The sequence below is a fragment of the Clinocottus analis genome, unplaced genomic scaffold (genome assembly GCF_023055335.1).
Source record: "Clinocottus analis isolate CAN_PGR_092001 unplaced genomic scaffold, fCliAna1.0.p SCAF_12, whole genome shotgun sequence".
In the NCBI taxonomy this organism is placed as follows: domain Eukaryota; kingdom Metazoa; phylum Chordata; class Actinopteri; order Perciformes; family Cottidae; genus Clinocottus; species Clinocottus analis.
This window is the reverse complement of record NW_027175843.1, coordinates 17,672,618-17,692,941: the sequence shown is the minus strand read 5'-3', so window position 1 is coordinate 17,692,941 and position 20,324 is coordinate 17,672,618.

Sequence of the window (20,324 nt, the reverse complement as noted above, 5' to 3'; positions counted from 1 at the left end):
TTACGATCAAAATATCTTTTAAAAGTGATTTTTTTTTTTGCAGATATTTTATTCCGAAGACTTTGCTGAACAAATACATACAATAAACACAAGTATTGGAATAAATGTGGGGTTCCTACGAGGACTCAAACGCAGGGGAAAAGGAGGTCTGGAGCCAACATTGGTACCACAGTTTTCAACGGGTTATTGGGCGTTTGTTTTGGGGGTAACGGGCCTTCAGTCCAAGGTCGCGACAACGCCGTGACACCAGCGAACCGAAAGGGCAGCAGTTCAGCGGCGACGAGCGGCGCGTCGACATCTGTCTCGACCAACAACAGCGATGTTAGTGTCTGCATCTTTCTGCACTTCATGTGCCGAAGAGAGATGGATTATGTGCCACTCAGGGACGAGGCTCTCGGACCGGACCACACAACAAAAAATGGATATCTGTCAGGTCCGTGCTCCAGCGACGAGAAGTGAGAAAAAGATGAACGCATGGGTGAGAAAACCTCTCCGACAACTCGGACTCCACTGTGGTCGCACTTCATTTTTTCCCCACAGCGCATCCTGACAGACAGCTGTTCAGCAGGGACGTGTGAGTCACACCGTGTGCACTTGACTCACCACCTCAGAGGCCAGCAGAGAGACAGATGGAGACAGTCATCAGAGGATTTGTCCAGCTGAAGGTATTTAATCGTTTAAATAAGCTCCATGTTGTGTCTATAGATATGTGTCGCATTGACATGGAGGTTTTTAGCACAATTTAAACATAAATAGACTGTTGCGCAACAGAGTTAGGAGAAGACATTGGAGTTAACACAACAAGTCCTACTGGGAGCACTGGGAGAGTAACCGGAGGTCTGGTCAGCTGATTTGATTCACACGGACGTTTTCATCAGTGTACACCTTCAGAAAGATAAAGTATTAGTACCTCGAGTGTTACTTTATCTGCCAGACTGTGGGCAAAGGTTGCTTTCAATACATGAGTGTAAATAGGATTTGATGTTTGTAAGTTTACTGTAAAAAAAAGCTGAAAAAAAGGGATTCAAAGAAAATGTATTTTTATTGTAGGAGTTAAATTATGAGCCTGCAACTCATTTGGGGTTTTTAAAAGGATTGTTTATGAAAATATTGTGTGACTGAAACATCTTTTTATCAAATAAATGATCTGATTTAATTGATAAGCATGTAGGATAGGAATATTTCAGCATTATGCTTCTACGTATACTTTTTCAGTCTCTTTTTCTGTTCATTAGATTGTAGTTTTCATTGTATTGTATGTCATAAAAATTGACTTAATAAAACTCAAACTCAACTTATGATTAGGATGGAGCTGCCTGCCGTCTGAACACATGATGTCCTGACGTCAACGGGTGTGTGTTTCACCATCGTGGAGCCGTGCAAACAGGATTCAGCGGCGAGGTTGGCGTTCCCCGTCCGTACTGGCGGAGCGGCAGCAGAGTGAGCGATGGGGTCGACCCTGTGCTGGTTGTCGGGCGGATCTAAATGATTCACAACACGATGGGTAAGCACCGGCGTCTCGAATGGCAGCGGAGGCACAGCCACGGCAGAGCAGCAGAGGAGCAGAGGAGCCGGGTCGTGTGTCACGGCTGAGCTGCAGAGGCACAACTGACAGACACACCGGTGTGAAACCAGGACAGAAGCCGCCTCCTCCATCACCTGCTCACTTCCTGACCCGTTCCTCGCCCCGGAGGTCCAGCAGGATGATGACCAAGGAGACGGATGCTGCTTCAGCGCCTCTATCACTGCGAGGAGAGCATGAGGGGAAGAAAAGGTGGAGCTGAGACACTAAAAAAAGGAGAAAATGTGTGGATATGTGGATGTAGGAGGTGTATATGTATAAGCATTTGTTGTGTAGACGTGCATGAAGGTTAGCATTTCTACTCACTAGAAGCTAAAGTATTGATACTAATGTTAATGTTTTGATTATTTACTCTTGATTTTATTTTATTATGTTGATTTAAATGTCAAGGATTGCTCTGTTGTGTTGAAAATGCAAGATATAAAGTAAAAAAAGAAGAGGAGAAACACACTATGCGTGGCCTTAGGACGTCATAATATTAGCGATTCCCTTCCCCTGTAGATTCTGTGTTTTTTAAACTAATATATAATAATATATGGCATCAACGCCTAACGGGAGTCCGGACAGCGCTGTGGGGAAACGCCAGCGGCAAAGCAATGACTCACTTTGAACATGGTTCACTGTGGAAACCATCAACACTTTGCTCTTCGTGACTGTTTCGGAGGTTTGTTGAAGGGTGATGAAGATATTTTTTTTAGGTAAAATATTTCAACAATGCGGTAAACTAAATAAAACACTATGAACTTATTGTCCTCGTCCAGTTCTGCTGAAAGATGATATTTATAAGTGAAGGTTAAAGGAAATAAATGGTGTTTTAAAGTAATCAGGATACAAAGTGACACTCAACCACATTGTTCTCATATAAAGAAACATATCTGTATCTATATGTCATGGTTTTATTGAAAAGACTGACGAAGAGTTCACTGAACTTTTAGGTTTTTCTGTGAAGTTAAATCTCCATATTTCATTAATTTCACTTAACTACAGCTTGTTAACATGTATTAGTTCAATTACTTTTCATTCAATGTTTAATATTTTACAGGATCAGTAAACAACCTCATGGCTAAATAAATTGTTTATCTCTGAAAAACACATTTTCTTTCACACTTACAAGCATTGACTTAAACTCTGCAAATGGAAAGTTCCAGATGGATGACTGCTGGAGACTTGTTTAAACGTCTCCTTCTTCTGCATTTTTGGGGAGAAAACCCACAAAATCCACATTTAGATTGACAATAATTGCACTACTGTAAGAAGAAGACAGTCGTTCAACATCGGTGTAAACTTTCATCACTCTTCTATTTGATCTGAATCTCACTTGAACCCTTTAAACACATTTAAATGTTCTTTAATTGGGTAAAGTTGCATACTCAAACTGAAAAAGGAATATATCTGCAAGATATTGTCCAGATGTGTTGATACCACTGTATATGTTACCGGTTAAGAGTAAAGAAGATGGCACACCGCACAAATTAGGGGACCCTTTAGTTAATTTAAACGTATTATAGTCATAGTACACATTTCTTGTTGATTTATTTGTTTGTTTTTTCTCGGCTTGAAAAACCCAGATTCCATTTTCTGAACACTCTGAACGTGTCCAGCGTGAAGCTGACGGATAATTGAATGTGCTGGAAGGTGTGAAACAGCCCTTTTCTCCATCTCTTAACTGTAATTGGTCCTCTGGTAGAAGCACAAACACACACACACACACACACACACACACACACACACACGCAGTCTCTCCATCTCGTTTCTATCAGGCAGCACCGCTCTCTATCTCATTAATTTCTTTGCCGCGAACCATCAATCATCTGTTTGTTCGCTTTGAACTGCTGCTCTCCTCCTCATCACTCTTGCACCCTCTTCCTCCCAAATTCACTAAATTCTTCTTCTTCTCCTCTTTACCTCCTCCTTTCCTCCCCTCGCTCTCTCTTTCTCTCTCTCTCTCTCCTCCGTTGACTCGGTAGCAGGGAATTCGACCTACATCCTGCAGACTGCAGTAAACAACCCGTCCGTCTGTCTGCAGGATGAGCTGCAGAGGGCGGATAAGTCCAGTTGAGTCAGGCTTTATATTTTAAATGTTTGTTTGATTTGCTGGACGGGTGGAAAGGAGAAAAATACACGTCGTAAAGTATGCAAGGAAACTTTTATGTAACTTTTATTCAACAAAACATAAAAATTAACTCACACAACAGGATGCATTGTCTTCTATCCATCTGATGAGATAAGATAATTAAGATAATTATTAGTCCCTCAGTGGAAAAATTACAGGATTACAGCAGCACTGCTCACAAGTGAATAAAGATTTTTTTGAAATCAAGTAATATAAATAAACAGTAGAACAATAAAACAAAATTAAACAGCAAGAAGAATTTTAAATATACAGATGGAATAAAGATAAAAATGTGTATAAAAGTACTTAAACCTACTTAAACGTAGTGGATATTGAGATCTTTTGGAGCATCATCTCCCTATGAAGCGTTGACTTGTTGCTCCTGCACTTTCTAAGCCGCGTTATGTCCGAGCCCGCCGCCTCCACCCGAAAACAAAACTAAAGTCAGAATCACCTCAGAGTGACAGTCCGAGCAAACCGAGGACGCCGCGACCCCGCTGACATTTCCGCGAGGTGCCAGATGGGCGACGCGGAGCTCGTTGAGTATTTTGAGCCGGCGGGTGAACCGGCCGACCTCGTGTCTCCGTTTGTGTCGCCAGAGATCATTACCAACACTGTAGTCTGCGCTCGCTCTCCTACCAGCGCATGTTTACACAAACATGGACACACACACACACACACACACTCAAAGAGTCCCACTGAGCCACCTGAAGGCCACTGTCTTGGTCAGAGTTTGATTGTCAGGTGGTATTTGGGAGGGCGGGCCATGGGAGTGAGGAGCTGCAGGCAAACTCCAGGACTAGAAAGAGGCGGTGAATCACAAAAACTATGTGCACACACCCACACACACACACACACACACACACACACACACACACACACACACACACACACACACACACTCTCTCTCATTAGGTGTCCAGGCAAAGTGTGATCACTCACAACATGCCGACGGCTCTCGACAGCCGGAGCCATGTTGAGAGCCGCGTGGAGGCAACGGAAATGATCTGAATTTCGTATTAACAGCCGAATAATATACCTTTTTATAATATGACAACTGACCGCACTCCCGACTGCTTTTGCACGCACTGCAGGCGTCCTGTCGCCTTCTTCCCGCTCTCTGTAAAGGCCTCTTCTTCTTTGATGAAATGTGGGAACTTAAAGCGACATTTCATACATAATCCATCTGAAATTCTTCCTGTCCACCCGGCAGTATAACACGTCGTCTGAAGGGATTTTACCACAAAGAAAACCCTTAAAGGTTAGTAGATAGTAATAAATGCAGGGGTTGACATCATGGAAGTGCAACATTAGGATTTTAAGTATATGTTATTACTGTCAAGCTGATGTTTCTCTGTTTTTTCTTCCTCACCTGTAGAAAGTTGTAGAAACAGGAGGGACTGTTGAAGGAGCAGCCGGAGTAAAAAAGAGGACGAGCAACCTGAAGGACACCAAACAGCTGCAAAGAAAGTGTCCGTAAAGGCCCTTCGAGGTAAGTATATAGTGATGAATGCAGCGTTTGACCTCATGGAAGTGCAACATTTGGATTTATATTAAGTATAACATATAAAATAATCATATCAGAGCTTTCAGATGGTGTTACTCACAAATGTATTAAAACAAATGTGTTTCTCTGTTTAGCTGAAAACATCAGCTGGATGTGTTTGCTGGCTAACGCAGAGAAGATAGTTCCAAAAAACAACATCCTGTACGACGAAAATGATGTTTTTTATTTCCTCGTTCTGACGGCTCACTGGAGCGCCGCCCTCAGCTTTCTTCTCCTCTGTCTCCAGAACGACAGCACTTCTTCCTAAGACTGTGTTTGGCGGAGGACCTCGCAACTGTATAACTTTGAAAAGATAACTCTCATACGACGTGAATACAGCTCAAAGCCAGTGTGAAAGCACAAACTACACAACTTTATTTAACCTGATACCTCACACAAAACACCAGCCGGACCTGAAAGTTAATGTAAAACATCAGATATTGTTTGAAGGGAAGCAGCCTTTTCACAAGATGGAATAAAGAAAGTTGAACAAGAGAGAAACGTATGCGGGAAGAGACCTTCTGTAGCACATACAGAGGAAATGAAGGTAAAGAATCAGAGGAGCGTGACAGCCGGAAAAGAAAGAAAAGTCAGTGGAGCTTCTGCAAGTCTGCCAGGGACTAATTCTTCTTAATCTGCCTCACCTACTGCTGAGGGAAACAAGCCGCCTGAAGGGCTTAGAAAGCAAAGACAGTGTGTGCGGAGGGCAGTGGAAACCGCCGAGGGCCGAGATCAAAGAAGAGGCTGCGAGGTGCAGACTACGAGGCACATGAAAGGGTGAAGATGGAGACAGAGTTGGCTGACAGGCAGGCCGGGGTCAGCTGGGGCGACGGAGAGACGGGGGAGAATGGGGACGAAGAAGAAGAGGAGGAGGAGGAGGAGGAGGAAGGTATGAATGAAGAGGCAAGAAGAGGAAGGTTTCGAAGTACATTTCACTGTTCCGTTTTCATGACAAGCATGAAAGTTATTTAAAAGCTCTCGCAGCTTTCTTCCCTCTTCTGTCAGCTTTTTGCACTTTGTCTCAGACAGAATGGACTAAAACATTTTTTAATAAAAAAAGTACTTACTTTTTGGAGATAAGAGGTACTTAGTTTGGCTGCAATCAACTGCCAACGGTAAAGTCTTGGCCGGCCTTTAACGGAGTACTCGAGCCAATGAAATAAACCCAAACACTCTCTTTTTCCAAAAAAATCTGCCAAAAAGGCACAAAATATGTATGCATGCTTTTTAGAGCAAACGCTGTGTTTTTACCCCTAAATGTGAACAAACTAGCAGCTACAGTCATGAGAAAGGATGGAAACATTAAACGATGCCCATTCAGCAGGCGGAGATCTCATAAAAGGTACAATGTCAGTATTTGTCTTCAAAATGAAGGTTCAAACAAATTCCTTTACACAACTATCAGTTCAAGGTTTTATTCTGATTAGGATTGCACTGCAGCTGTAGTCCCCATCTATGCTGCACACAAATATAGAAACAGATATTTAAATAGGAATATAATACAATAATATAGAGGTGGGTAGGATAAGGGTCACTTTGACTAACACTGAATATCCCGAGTTGAAAAAGCTCTGAAATGAGCAATATCTGCAGTGTTTGATGCCAGCAGGGTTCAGGACATAATCAGAAATATATATATATATATATATATATATATATATATATATATATATATATATATATATATATATATATATATATATATATTCGACCAGCCAGCGCTATTAAAGATTGGAAATTGCAAAAAAAAAATGTATTATGTAAAGAGAAGCAGAGGAGATAGCATACATTGAAAAAAAAAATACTCTCTGTATCCAGTAATGACATTTCTCCTGTCAGAGGAAGCCGGGCAGCTCTACAAGGACCTGAGTGTCCACAGGCTGCACAGGGTTGTTGTTGCCTTGAGCGAGGTGCTTCCACATGTGGCCGGGTGACTCATACCTGCTGGCTGCATGAGTCAGGGGAGGAGAAGGGGGGCAGAGAGGTGTGCTTGTGCGCATATACCACAGAGATCCTTCTGCACAGAACAAGGACATTGTTTTTCAATGCTTTAGCAACACGCGACCTGGTTTTACCCAAATATTTTAGATTTATAACACGGATAGTTTCCTCCCTTGATGAAATACTCTCAAACACACACCAATGACATTGTTACGAAACCATATTAGTTCAGAGGGAAAACGCATTGACACACACACAATTAAACAGCTTGTTTTGTTTAGCTTGTTGCAGGTTATCCGCCCGGTCGAGAGCGGTAAGTAGAAGACAACACTGACATTAAATACATTCACAAAAAACACAAAGACGTCAGCTGCAGAAACAAAGAGAGACGTATGATTGTTATTGTCGTCCAAAGTGGACAACGATGTATGGATCTATGGTATCGATAGCTAGCTTGCAACTTGACGATAGCTTGACAGCAACTAATATTGCCAATGGTATCATATTATGTGAACTGCGACAGGATGAGAACTTTATTTTCGTTCCCCTAACATCAGAACTACTACACAGTCCACGTGCAGTAGTGGCTACATGCTAAGGACGGACTTCCTTAGCATGTAGCCATGTGTAGTAGTGGCTACACGTGGCTACATGCTAAGAGAGGACTTTCTTAGCATCTAGCCATGTGTAGTAGTGGCTACACGTGGCTACATGCTAAAGAGGGACTTTCTTAGCATGTAGCCATGTGTAGTAGTGGCTACACGTGGCTACATGCTAAAGAGGGACTTTCTTAGCATGTAGCCATGTGTAGTAGTGGCTACACGTGGCTACATGCTAAAGAGGGACTTTCTTAGCATGTAGCCATGTGTAGTAGTGGCTACACGTGGCTACATGCTAAAGAGGGACTTTCTTAGCATGTAGCTATGTGTAGTAGTGGCTACACGTGGCTACATGCTAAAGAGGGACTTTCTTAGCATGTAGCCACGGATGCACAGATTCATAGCGCTAACCCAAGAGAAAGTCGTGTCAGTAGCGGGGGTGTACATCTTGTTTTTAAATCTTGTTTTCTTCTGCATGTTCCGATGCTTTTAAAGGTTTTATGTGAAGCACTTTGAATCGCCTTGTTGTTGAAATGTGCTCTACAAAATAAACGTGTCTTGCCAACATGTGAGTCGTGCCTTCAGTCTCGTTGAATCACAAACTGCGGCGAGAGAAGATGCTGCAGCGGCGTCCTTCTGCTTCTGCCTCAAGCAATTAAAGTGCACTTCTGCAAAGTCAAACAGCCAGCAAGGAAGAGTGCCAACGTGATTGAACATTACTGCAGCAGACCCAGAAACATGAATCACCCCAATCTGGAGGCATGCTCTCCACTTTGACTGTGTTTTGCTTTGCAACTTCTTCTGCTAAATATCACAAGATCATAACTCCATTGCCTGGCAGCAGAATCATTATGTGATATTAATACATTATTCATTCTCTGTTATGTCTTTATTTCATGAAACATGTCCAGGTATATGAAGGGGCCAGTTTAATAAAAAGCAATAAGCCACTCATGGTTGTGATTTAACAGTGACTTTACATCAGGGGTGTTGTATGAAGTCCTATCTTGACCAATATCAGCTCCTTTAAATCCAGATTGAAGACTTCTCTGTTTGCTGTTGCCTTTAATTGAACCAGATTCAACAATATTAATCAATGTATAATCTTATTTTTTAGCTTTTTAATGTTTTAATGACTGTTTTTAATGTTTTACTGACTGTTTTTAATGTTTTACTAACTGTTTTTAATGTTTTAATTCATGTTTTTAATGGTTTTTTTTTACTGTTTTTAATCTTTTAATGAATGTTCTTACATTTTGTTTATTATGTTCTGATGCTTTAAATGTTTTTTTGTGAAGCACTTTGAATCTCCTTGTTGTTGAAATGTGCTCCACAAATAAACTTACCTTGCTGAGCAAAATAGTACTTTCTGCATCCCAGAGTTCACAGGATTATTTTCTTTCTTCAAGAGATGACTGAGAATGAGAGAGAATTCAAGACAGCTGCCATGTGTGTAGTTGTTTGGGGTATTTGTGTAAACTGAGTGAATTCGGCAAAACCAAACAGCACAACATTCAGGAGTTGCAGGCAGGAACTAAACAACAGACATATTACACAGATGGCCAGTAAATACCTGTGTAGTGTGTGTGTGAGTGCACCAGAACCCGATGCTCTCAATCATGCCATAAATACAAAGATATAATATATAAAATACTTGATACCAATTAAGCAGCAAAGACTTCTGTTTCTAGCTAATCATATGCCACAAAGCAATAAAGTTGCCTGTGAGTTTGGAAAGCTCTGCTGATGTTTGCAACTGTGAAAATGTTCAGCGGCATTTGCACCAGACTGAGGTCGCCGGCTGAGCGAGCACTTCAACAGCTGGAAGCTGGTAAACGGTTTCAGGTGGAGGCTTGCTGGTTCTCTGTGACTTCCTGTTTCAACAAATGGAAGTCATGCACGCCGCCGAGCCGACGACGTGAACAAAGAAAGGAAACACGAGCGGTTCCCCCGATATATTCTCTGTTATATTCTCTATCTTGTGTGAAAAGCAATTGAGAACTTCTGATATGTACAACTGGAAATCTATTATTGTAACAATGAACAATACAGCTGGCTCATCAGTTCTTGGCTCAACTATTATTTGTCAAGAAAGAACCAGTTGACAGAGCGGCTCATTCTAGGTTGATAAATTAAACAGCTTATTGGTCGTCACGTTGAACCCATTCAAAAAGCCTCACTGCATCCATTGTATTACTTTTAGCGTCGCATAATAAGATCATTCGAGTCCACTGTAGATTGATTTTGTTCCGTCATATATCCCCAGAGTCCAGTTCTTTAGCGCGGGGACATCCGGGCGGTGTAATCCAAAGCCGACACGGACAATCCTCAAAGACATTTGGAGATGAAATGTGTCTTGGCTTTGTTGTCTCTTCAGTCAAACCTCGAGCCGTTCCTCAGTGAAGAGGAGAAGCTATCTGGGAGCGGTTTCCCTTCCGGTTTCTTTCACCATTCCTCTTCTTTACGCAACATTTTTCAGTAAATGCTGATAACTCGGATCACTCAGTAGGCTGATAGTCAGCAGAGTTATCGTCAGTGGACTGTCGGTGTCGCTTCCCGCTGAGAAAAACCACCAGGGGGGAAAAAGGTTTCCATTCAAACTTTAGCACAAAGTCAAACCGGACTTTCTGAAAATTGTGAAAAATGCACCAAGTTTATTTCTATTAAACTCGCACATTGAGTTTGTATTGACACAGACTTTCGACGTCAGCATGAAGAACGTTCATGCATAAAATCAGAATGAGCCTAAAAACATTTTCAACATGATTTCTGGTTGTTGGCCGTGACTTAACTTCCATTGCGCTTATCAATAACCGTCTAACCTGCTCTCTCATATCCAAACGGATGGGACCGTGAACAACAAGATAAGCAACAAAATAAACAAGCAAGTAAGTGAATAGATAAGCAAACCCCATTTTAGCTTGGCCCCACCTTGCATGAGAATGGCGTCACACTCCTGCGTGGCACCAATGTTCCTCTTTCCTCTTTCTGTAGATCGTGTTTCAGCTGTTTTCACACAGTAACCTGAAATATATTTAGTCATAACCCTCTGTTACTCACAAGCTACCATCGAAAGCAAACCTTTTAATTAGATAACACTGAGATAGTTCTACTGGGACATTTTAAATTAACCGTACGATTAGCTTTCCCAGCACTCAGGTGCACATGGTACCAAAGGGAGGAATGTTTAATAATATTAAATTACTTTTTTTTTTATGGAACCAGTGGGGCTTAAGTTGGATTTGTAAGCTATGCTATTGTATCACTGCTTACATCTTCAAAGCTCAATTGTGTAATTGAATTTTGTATTAAAAAGCAAAAGAAACCAACAGATGGAGTTTAAACTAATCCATTATGTAATCTTATTCATCCCGAGGGATTCGCTAAACTGATTACTAGCTTCTTCTCATATCGCGGATTAGTTACCATTTGTTGGGAAACTATGTATTATTTTCTGTTTTACTCTGCGGTGCTGCTGATGCTGGGACGGAGGTCGGAGGTCAGGAAGGTGCAGTCCAAGGTCGGTCCAACACGTTGGTACTGATGGAGATCGGCCTGCAACGGTTGGCTGCATTAGTTTAACAACAGAGAATAAATGAAACCCAATAACTTTAACTTTCTGTATTGCTCTTCCAACCGGTCCATTAACGTTTACGCAAGTACTGTAACTTAGGACAATTATCAAGGGTCAAATAAAATAAAATAAATTATGCATTGGGCTCCGATTGCCACCAGACCAGCGGCTCAGTGACGAGTTCATCCAGTAGGAACTGAAGGGCCGACCTGCCGCTGCGCTCCTGAGGTGCTGCGTTGGCTTTGTAGTCGCGGACACAACATGAGGTCCAGCAGTTTCTATTACAGATGCAGGAGGCAAAAAAAACAACCAAACTAAAGCAGGTCCAGAAGAAGAAGAGCATGGCTGCAGCGCTACGACAAGACAGACTTTGCGCACAAAGGTTTCATTTTTTTTCTTCTTTTGGCCGACGGGGAGCAGGTGTGTCATCAGATGACATGTGCTCACTGAGAGAGGCCGGTGGTTACACAGGAGAACGATACATCAGCCAAAAGGCGATGTAACAAGAAGGATAGTGTCATTTATTATTCAGGAAATACAAATGCAAAGTTTTCAGCATCTCTTTTCATTTGCTTGCAGCATGAATCTCGGTGAGCTGGTCCTTTGGGGCCTCCGGCCTTCTTCTCAAGTCAAGAAAATCAAGCCGAATCGATGGTTCCAGTCGTAATAAAAGTGATTTATATTAAAAGTTTAGCAAACACAATTAAAGATTGAATAACACCTTGAAGTATGACAAAGAATATCCCGCTGAACGGGCCTCAAATACATCCCATGGTCCAGACCACCGTTGTCGAAAAGCTGTCGATCCTCAGAAAGAGAACAACAACATTGTTCACACATTTAACACCCTCATACTTTGTGGAAATTTGCATTCGCTATAAACACTCAACACATTGCATCTGGTTTTCTTTTGTGCGTAGATATGTGCTAGGAATTCTCTAATTTTGTCAAACAAGAAAGTTTTCCACTTCTCGCTCCTTTGTGTCCAATTTCATTTTGCATCTCCTTTTTTTATTGCGCCATAACTTCCTGAGTGTGCTCTCTACTTTCTACCTCACATGCAGTCTTCAATCTGCTAAACTCGTCCGTTACATTTAATGTTAATTATTAATAAACTTGCATAATACATTGTGCTATTCCTTTGGCTTGACCTTTCGCCTGTGAACTCATTGTAATACTTAAAAGCTACCACCAGGAGCACTATTTAGTTTTCTCACAGTCAATATCTCAACACCATTTGGATGGATGAGCATAAATTCAGCAAAGATATTCACGGTCACCAAAGATTTAGTCCGATTGACCTTGGTGATTCTCAGACTTTTTTCCTTTAATGCCACCATTAACATTTGTGGGTTTTAGTGAAATATCTCAACTATTGGATGGATTGTGATGAAATGTGGTTAAAACTTCAATTTACCCTCCGGATGAATTATAATTACTTTGCTATTCCTCTGACTTTTCATCCAGCGCCGTCATCAGTTCAACATTTTAATCTGTCAAAGACCAAATATCTGCAAAAGTCATGTCATCCTCAACAGCCTCATCTGTTCTTTGCGTTTATTGCTAATCGGCTATTTTTTGTGCAAGCTAGCACAGTTGTCCCAGACGCTGAACATGCTGAACTTCATCATTGTTGTGTTCAGCTCAAAGCTCGGCGTCGCTTCAGTGCCGCCTCACAAGGCTGCCAGCGCGACTGCAGACTGTTGAGTCTTGTTTTTAGCTTCGTAAGAAAGTCCTCATCTCGAGCACGGCGAGACAACAACATTGCCGCTGTCACAGCAAACCGACAAACTCATAAAACAAAGGCCGAGGAGCGCGACGGATGAGTCACACGACACCATGTTTGAGTCTCCGATGACAGATTTAATCTGTCGACGCTGACGATATGATTGGTGTTTATTTAAATGAGGGCGAGGGAGCACGGTGGAACCGAGTGCACGTGTTGTGAGATACTGAGGCAGATGTGTGCTATCAGTGGGTCTGCAGGAACCTGAGGGTCCCTTCAAAAACTACAAACAGAAATGTGTGCAGCTTGTTCAAATAGTTATTACATCGGTGAATCGGTTCAAAAGAAGGTTTCGTGTGTGTGTGCCCGTGTGTGTTTGTGTGTGTGTGTGAGTCAGGAAAGGGCCAGCGACCTTTCATTTTTAGAAATCCTTTTGAAAAATCGGTCGGGGGGCTAAAATGTGGTTTGATTCCTCTCTTCCTTTTTTCTCTCCTTGCAAGAGCGCTGGTGTGGTTTCTTGAGGATCTCAGGGAAACACTTAACACTCGTTTACTGCGTCACTGAAAAGCTTTTCAAGATGTTGATTAACATGTAGATGTTCCCCCGCAGCTCGAACCACTTGACTCTCACTTCAGCACCTTGAAAAGTTTCACCCCCGAAGAGCTCCGTCTGCAAAGCAGCAGTCTGTGGACGCGGTCCTCCATTAATTCATAAACGAATAGAAAGGACTGTGAAATAAAAGCTCAATTAATTAGCGTATCATTATGGGAGACTTGTGTGCACTTTGTTAAATGTAAATCAAATCAAAACCCACGTTATAAATCAGATTTAACAAAACAAGTCTCCAAAATGTTCTAAAGTTACAATATTCATACCGATGTGTCAAATACTGTAATCTATAATCTACAAACTGTATATGACGCTACATGTCTAGTGTCAGTGTCACATGACAGGAACGGCAAGTCAATATAAGTGTCACGGTTTTGGGTTGTTTCCTGTTTTATTTTGAAGTCTGTGTCTCTTGTGTCCTCTGTTTCCCTGCACTTCCTGCCCCTGTGATTGTCTGCTCTCTCCCTGATTGTTTCCTGCTGTATTCAGTCACCTGCAGCTTCCCCATGTATTAAAACCCTGTTTGTCTTCTGCCCCAGTGTCGGTTTGTACTTTGTGTTGACTCCTTTTCTATTTTTTTATCCCTGTTTTGATCCATTTTTTTGGAAGCTTGCCTTGTTTTTTTCAATTATTAAATTGACTTCACGCCTCACATCGACGCCTGGGTCCTTTTCTCTGATACCGCCACGATACCAAACCGTAACAATAAGCTAATTACATGTCTAAATGTTATCAATACACTTCCTGTCTTCACAGGAAATGATGTCAAGTTTACAACGCCGTATACTTAGGTAGAGGAAAAGAGCATGGCTGACTTCATTGACAAAAGACTCACAGGACTCGCGAGTGACAGACGAGTCAAGATGTATATAATAATCTCCAGTGGCCATGAGGGTCAGAACGTAGATAGACATGGCACTTTAAGAGCTTTGCTTTCTGGCTTCATCGCTCCGTCAAAAGGTCCGCACAACTGCTGACGCCGCACATCTCACGCTCCACTTTACCCTCGCTTAAGGGTCGAGAGCCCGAGATGAAGAGTGAACTCTCTCCCTGGTGGCAGCTATACTCCTCCACTGTTTCCCATCAGAGAACCATGGCTCAAACTCTCAAGGAGCCAACACAACCACATCATCTGCAAAAGATCAATTCTGAGGTCCCCCACTCTCCACCAAACCGGATGCACTTTCAAGTCCTGCCTTGCAAATGAAACAAAACCCATAGTGGTGACGAGAGACAACCCTGACGGAGGCCAACACCCACTGGGAACGTATTGGACTTTGTGCCAGAAACACAGACTCAGCTCTCACATTAGTTATGCAAACCGCACATTGCTGCATTACAGGACTCCCCCGGGGGGGGTTAAGCCACAGACACATGTAGACTGGATGGGGAAACTCCCATGACCCTCTCCAACAGCCCCACAAGAGCAAAGAGCTGGTCCACTCTTTACACGGCCACCGCAGATGCATCGCTGCATCGCTCCTCCTGGATCTGAGGTTTGACGATCGGTCCGAGCTTCCTGTCCAGCAGTAAACTTTCCCAGGACGGCTGAGCTGTGTGATACTCTGATTATTGGAGCACACCGTCTGGTCCTCCGTTCTAAAATTGCGATCCACCTCTCCGTTCTCCCACTCCACTGGCCACGTCCCCGACCAAGACAGCCCAACAATGTCCAAAGCCCTTCAGAGTCGCATTCCTCGGAGTCTGTTTCTGTAAGACCTTTGTTTGAAGGCTCGGCCGAGTTCCACTATCATCGTTAAGACCGATCTTTTCTTTTCTTTTCTTCTCATTTAGTCTTCATTGTGGTTTAACAAAGCCCGCACAGACACCCTTTCAATATGCCGCCCTAATTACAACACCCGATAAAACCACCAAAGCACAAACATGATGATGAAACATGATGTAGTTAAAATGAAGAAGAGAAGCGCGAACGAAACTCCCGTTTCTCTCTCGACCAGAAGTACAGAACAAAGGAGTTTAATTGTTCCTTTCCATCACACTGAATCTCCTTTGTGGTTTCATTTCAGTTCTGCTTTAATTAAATTCCCCGCTCACAAAGTAATGGAGAGCTGATTACTGATGTGAAACATGATGGTGGAGGTACCATGTCATGTTTAATGAGCGTGATGCGATGAGGATTAATACACTGACGGAGCCACACTTAGCCCTGAGCTTGAGTTACTGGCAGCACATATCCAGCAGAATAAAATGCCACGAAACAGCCTTAAAACATCGGCGGTAAGTAAGTGCTTCAGACGCCTTTTCTCAACAATAAAACACAAATTGTTAGCCCAAGGTAGCTCAACGTCAGGCACAAAGAGCTTTCAATAACTCTTTTTGAACAGGAGGGTTTTTAAGGAAAGAGGCAGAGTCATTTTGCCTGCAGCTGTTTAAAAAAATGCGGATCCAAGTCTGAAGACGATAGAGGACGAGTAGGGCTCGAATCTTTGAGACGTGACTTGAAAGTAAAACATTTTTTCCGGTTGCTCAAAAGTTATACTGAAATCGCAGGTGTGAACGGTTCCCAACAGCTCCATAAGTTCCTGAATCAGACATTAAGACCCGGATCAGTGGTAATCCTGTCTGTGACTAACATTTCAGCAAACGCTGAAATGATTAGTGTAGTCGTGGGATGAGGGATCAGACCTGAAACTGCTTCACATGTGAAGAAATTACCAACACAGGAAGTTAAACTGCCAGCTCTTGTAAGTATATGCTCAGTATTTGTTGACTGAACTTCATGTTAAAGTTTTTTTGTTCGTTTTTTGTTGTTAGTCGACTCCATAGGAACAGAATTGTTGTCCCGTATCTAAAACCAATGTCACCAGTGTGTGAACGGAGCACTAAGTTTCTACATTTCCCTCATTTACTCTCCGGCTCTAGCGTCGTAACGTGACTCCTCTGCTGCTCGCTGCAGGTCGGACGTAAGTCGGCTGAGTTTATACGAAAGTTAGCAACCAAATAAGATTCAACAGCAGCTGCGTAAAGTGCTTTTTATGAGACGTAATGGGTCTGTGAAGATGATGAGATATAAGAGATTTAAAGGAAACAGAAGGCAAAACCAAAAGACACCTGACTAGGATTTAAAAAGTGTAAAATTTAGTTTGAAAAAAAAACAGCGCAGCATGAGAGATGGTACATTAGTTTAAATTAGTAAAACTACATGACAAACAGAAAAGTTTTATACCGTGATTTTTACAAAAAAACGTGGATCTCATGTTTGGATACTGAGACTATTGATTTAGTATTTTTGTGTCATGCTAGTGGAAGAGCTCCATCCCACATGGGACAAAACTCAAATTGACCCTCAGAAAAAAAAAACAGTAATGTTACAAATAAGCTGCAAGACAAGGAAAAAACAAAATTGATGGAATATGACTTTATATATATATATATATATATATATATATATATATATATATATATATATATTAATCGATCTCATCCCTGATTAGTCATACTGAGATGTTGACACGAATCAGCAGAGGAAACAGGATTTCTCCTCTGAGTCACAGTGTCCACAACCTGAGTCTGTTCTCTGAACCCCGCGCAGCAGGAAAGACTTTGGACAAACACATCTCAGCCGCCTTTCTTTGATACATTTCCGCGGTTCTCGCCTCCATCTGCTCCGTCTCTGTGACCCGAGTTCAGTGGCGGGGAGTCTGAGTGTGAGTCAGTCGACAGCCGAAGGGATCCCACTGTCACACAGACGACGCTGCGGTGACGCGTTCAGACGGTATTAAGGACTTACGCAGTGTCAGCTCAATATTAACAGTCCCCGCTGCTGATTGTTGACTCATCTTCTCAGTGCGTTTTCACTTGAGTGTAGAAGCTGAGTTTGTCATTCTGGGTAGTTCCTCTGCTTGCATTAGGCTTATATCTGCACACACACACACACACACATTAACTGATTAACCAAATCTCTTAAAAGACAACACTGGCAACACTGTCAAACGCTTCATTTCAGCACTAATTGTCCAGTTAGCGACTAAGCTAAGCTAACGAGTGATGGATTTGTATTCCCCTTTTTTAACAGCTTTTAACGGTTAGCCCTGTAAGTTACTTACTAGGACATCAAACTCACAAACCTCCATATTCTTCTAGTTGACGAATGAATGTCAACGTTGATTTTTGGTTTACAAGATTAAGGAAACATGTCATTTTTCATACTCAATAGTAAACACATACATGCACCAGTATTGTCCTGCAGGAATTGAACTGTGGCACAGTTTTTAACCATGCATAAATGTTTTTTAAACGCATTTTGGCCTGGACTCCAGGAAACCTACTAAGCTAATACACCTATAAATGAGATGTAAGTGCTCCGTCCCATTGTTTCCTTTTTATGCGGTTTAAAAGAAAAATGACTCATGACCTGGCAGTGATGCTGCTGATGTAAAGCTTGGATGACTTGCATTCCTTCTGCAGCATTGGCGAGAACTCATTAATCAACTTTAAAAAGGTGCTTAAAACAGGAAGATACACACTGACTATATTCAGCGGCAGAGGAAACTCACACACTGCCCCTATATGAGACCGTGTTCATGAAAAACATGCCGTAAATATATAACACGTTGGGTAAACAGTCCCAAACAGTTTGTTCCGTTGTCGTGATCAAACCCCCGTCAGATGGACGATCGGCCAAATGCAGAGCAACGCTTTGCCAACACATTCAGACAGACGTGCACACACTGCCCAACTATATGCAAGTAAATGTGTGCGGCTCAGACGAGTGTGTTACCGTCACTGATGAAATGTGTCGTCAGCATTTCAACTGGCCGGCAGCTTTAACTGGCGGAGACTTCGGGCGTAATTTGCACATGTATGCGTGAAGAAAGAAAGACGTGTTGAATGATGAAAATGCAGCTGAGCCACTGAAGACGAGCAGTAAAGAGTTATAGTGGAGAACTGATGTCAAGGTCCGTTTAGGACGGACAGAGAAGAGGATGTAGTCACCCGGACGTCACCCATGGTGTAGCGGACCATGGCTTTGAAGCCGTCGCCATCGAGAGGGTGGAGCTAAGTTCAACCAGACGCTGGATAAGACCTTCACAGGCAACCGGAAGACTTTTTTTTGGGGTGGTTATATTTTGCAGGAAGGATGTAATATGCACAATTAAATAGCACTTGATCGAATAGCCAGTGAACTCTCTTGAGTTTCAAAGCACACACACCTACACACACACACACACACACACACACACACACACACACACACACACACCAGTATCCCCACCCCTGCGTCTCTGTCAGGAAGTCGCAATAATAAAAAGCCTCCTGGTTCAGCATCGATTGGTGATGCGTTTTATGCGCCGCACACATCATTTAGAGTCAGATTGTGTCACTTTCTGTGCAAAAGTAATTTCCTTGTTGTTGGTGTGATGTCGAGGAAATTAACAGTTCGCTAATGACTTTCATGCATTTTTATGAAGTGCCGGATGCAGCAGATTAACAACAGCACACACAGTGTTGGCGAAGAGAGATTCATCACACAGATCTAAACTTTTTGTATGCTGGAAGAAAAACTATTCTTTATGTAAATACTTTTTAGATATTAGAACTGTGTGATCATAATTTATCCTATCATTAAATATAAATGTTACAAGGGAATGGCGTCGTGTAATTAAAGATTCTGCATTTTACATATAATGTATTATTTGTCAGTGTAACAACACAACTGCTCTGTGAAAGCGGCGACATCTCCACCGACTCACAATTTAACCAATTGTTTACAGTAAATACACTTTTTATTATTATTATTTGAAATTACAACACAGAGCAGCTTTATTTGGTCAATTTCCAGCTAAAATGGTGACCATAATATTTGACTCCTACTTGTAAAGTCACTTCACTGACTTCACTTATTTATCTGGTGGGGGGAAAAAATAAACAATTGTCAGCTTTCCACGAACAAAGAGAAACACGGCTCTCAGTTTTCATCTTTCATTTTATCCACTGAGGCTTTGAAAGGACTTCACGAGCCGGAGGGCTGCATTCCTTCAACAATGAGAGCACGTAATCCTTAAGATGAAGTCAAACATTTTCAAATCAACAAAATTAAGAGTCTTGAGATCTTCACTCCAAAGCGTGGAGTACGTAAAAAAAAAAACAGAGAAATTCACTAGTTTGTCATTTATTTTTCATAATCTTGTCTAGACTCGAGCTTCCCATCTCTGCAAAACTAAAGAATATTCCTGAAAAAGTCAACTAAAAAGTGCATACTGTGTTTGTGCTTCGTTGTGTGCACATATGTGTCTGTGTGGAGGATTTAGTTGTTTGTGTGTCAGGATAACAGACACACTGCTGTTGTCTCTCTATCTGCTCTCCTTCCTGCTGGCTCTCCACATTTATCTCTGCGGTCCATCTATTGCTACATTATCTTCATTCCTGCTTATCGCTTTCCCTTCTCTCCGTGTTACAAGGGTGGGTCAGTGTGTGTGTGTGTGTGTGTGTGTTGTCCATCGTGGATGCTTATCTCTTGGATGAGAGATATTTCCATCCTAATCCTGAAGATTTTCATGAAATCAACCCAGTTTTTAATGTTATTCATGTTGCCGTTCCGTATATATTTATATTCTTCCAACGCTTTCTCGCATCAGTTTTCATTGTTAGTTCCATTTTATTTTCTTTTATA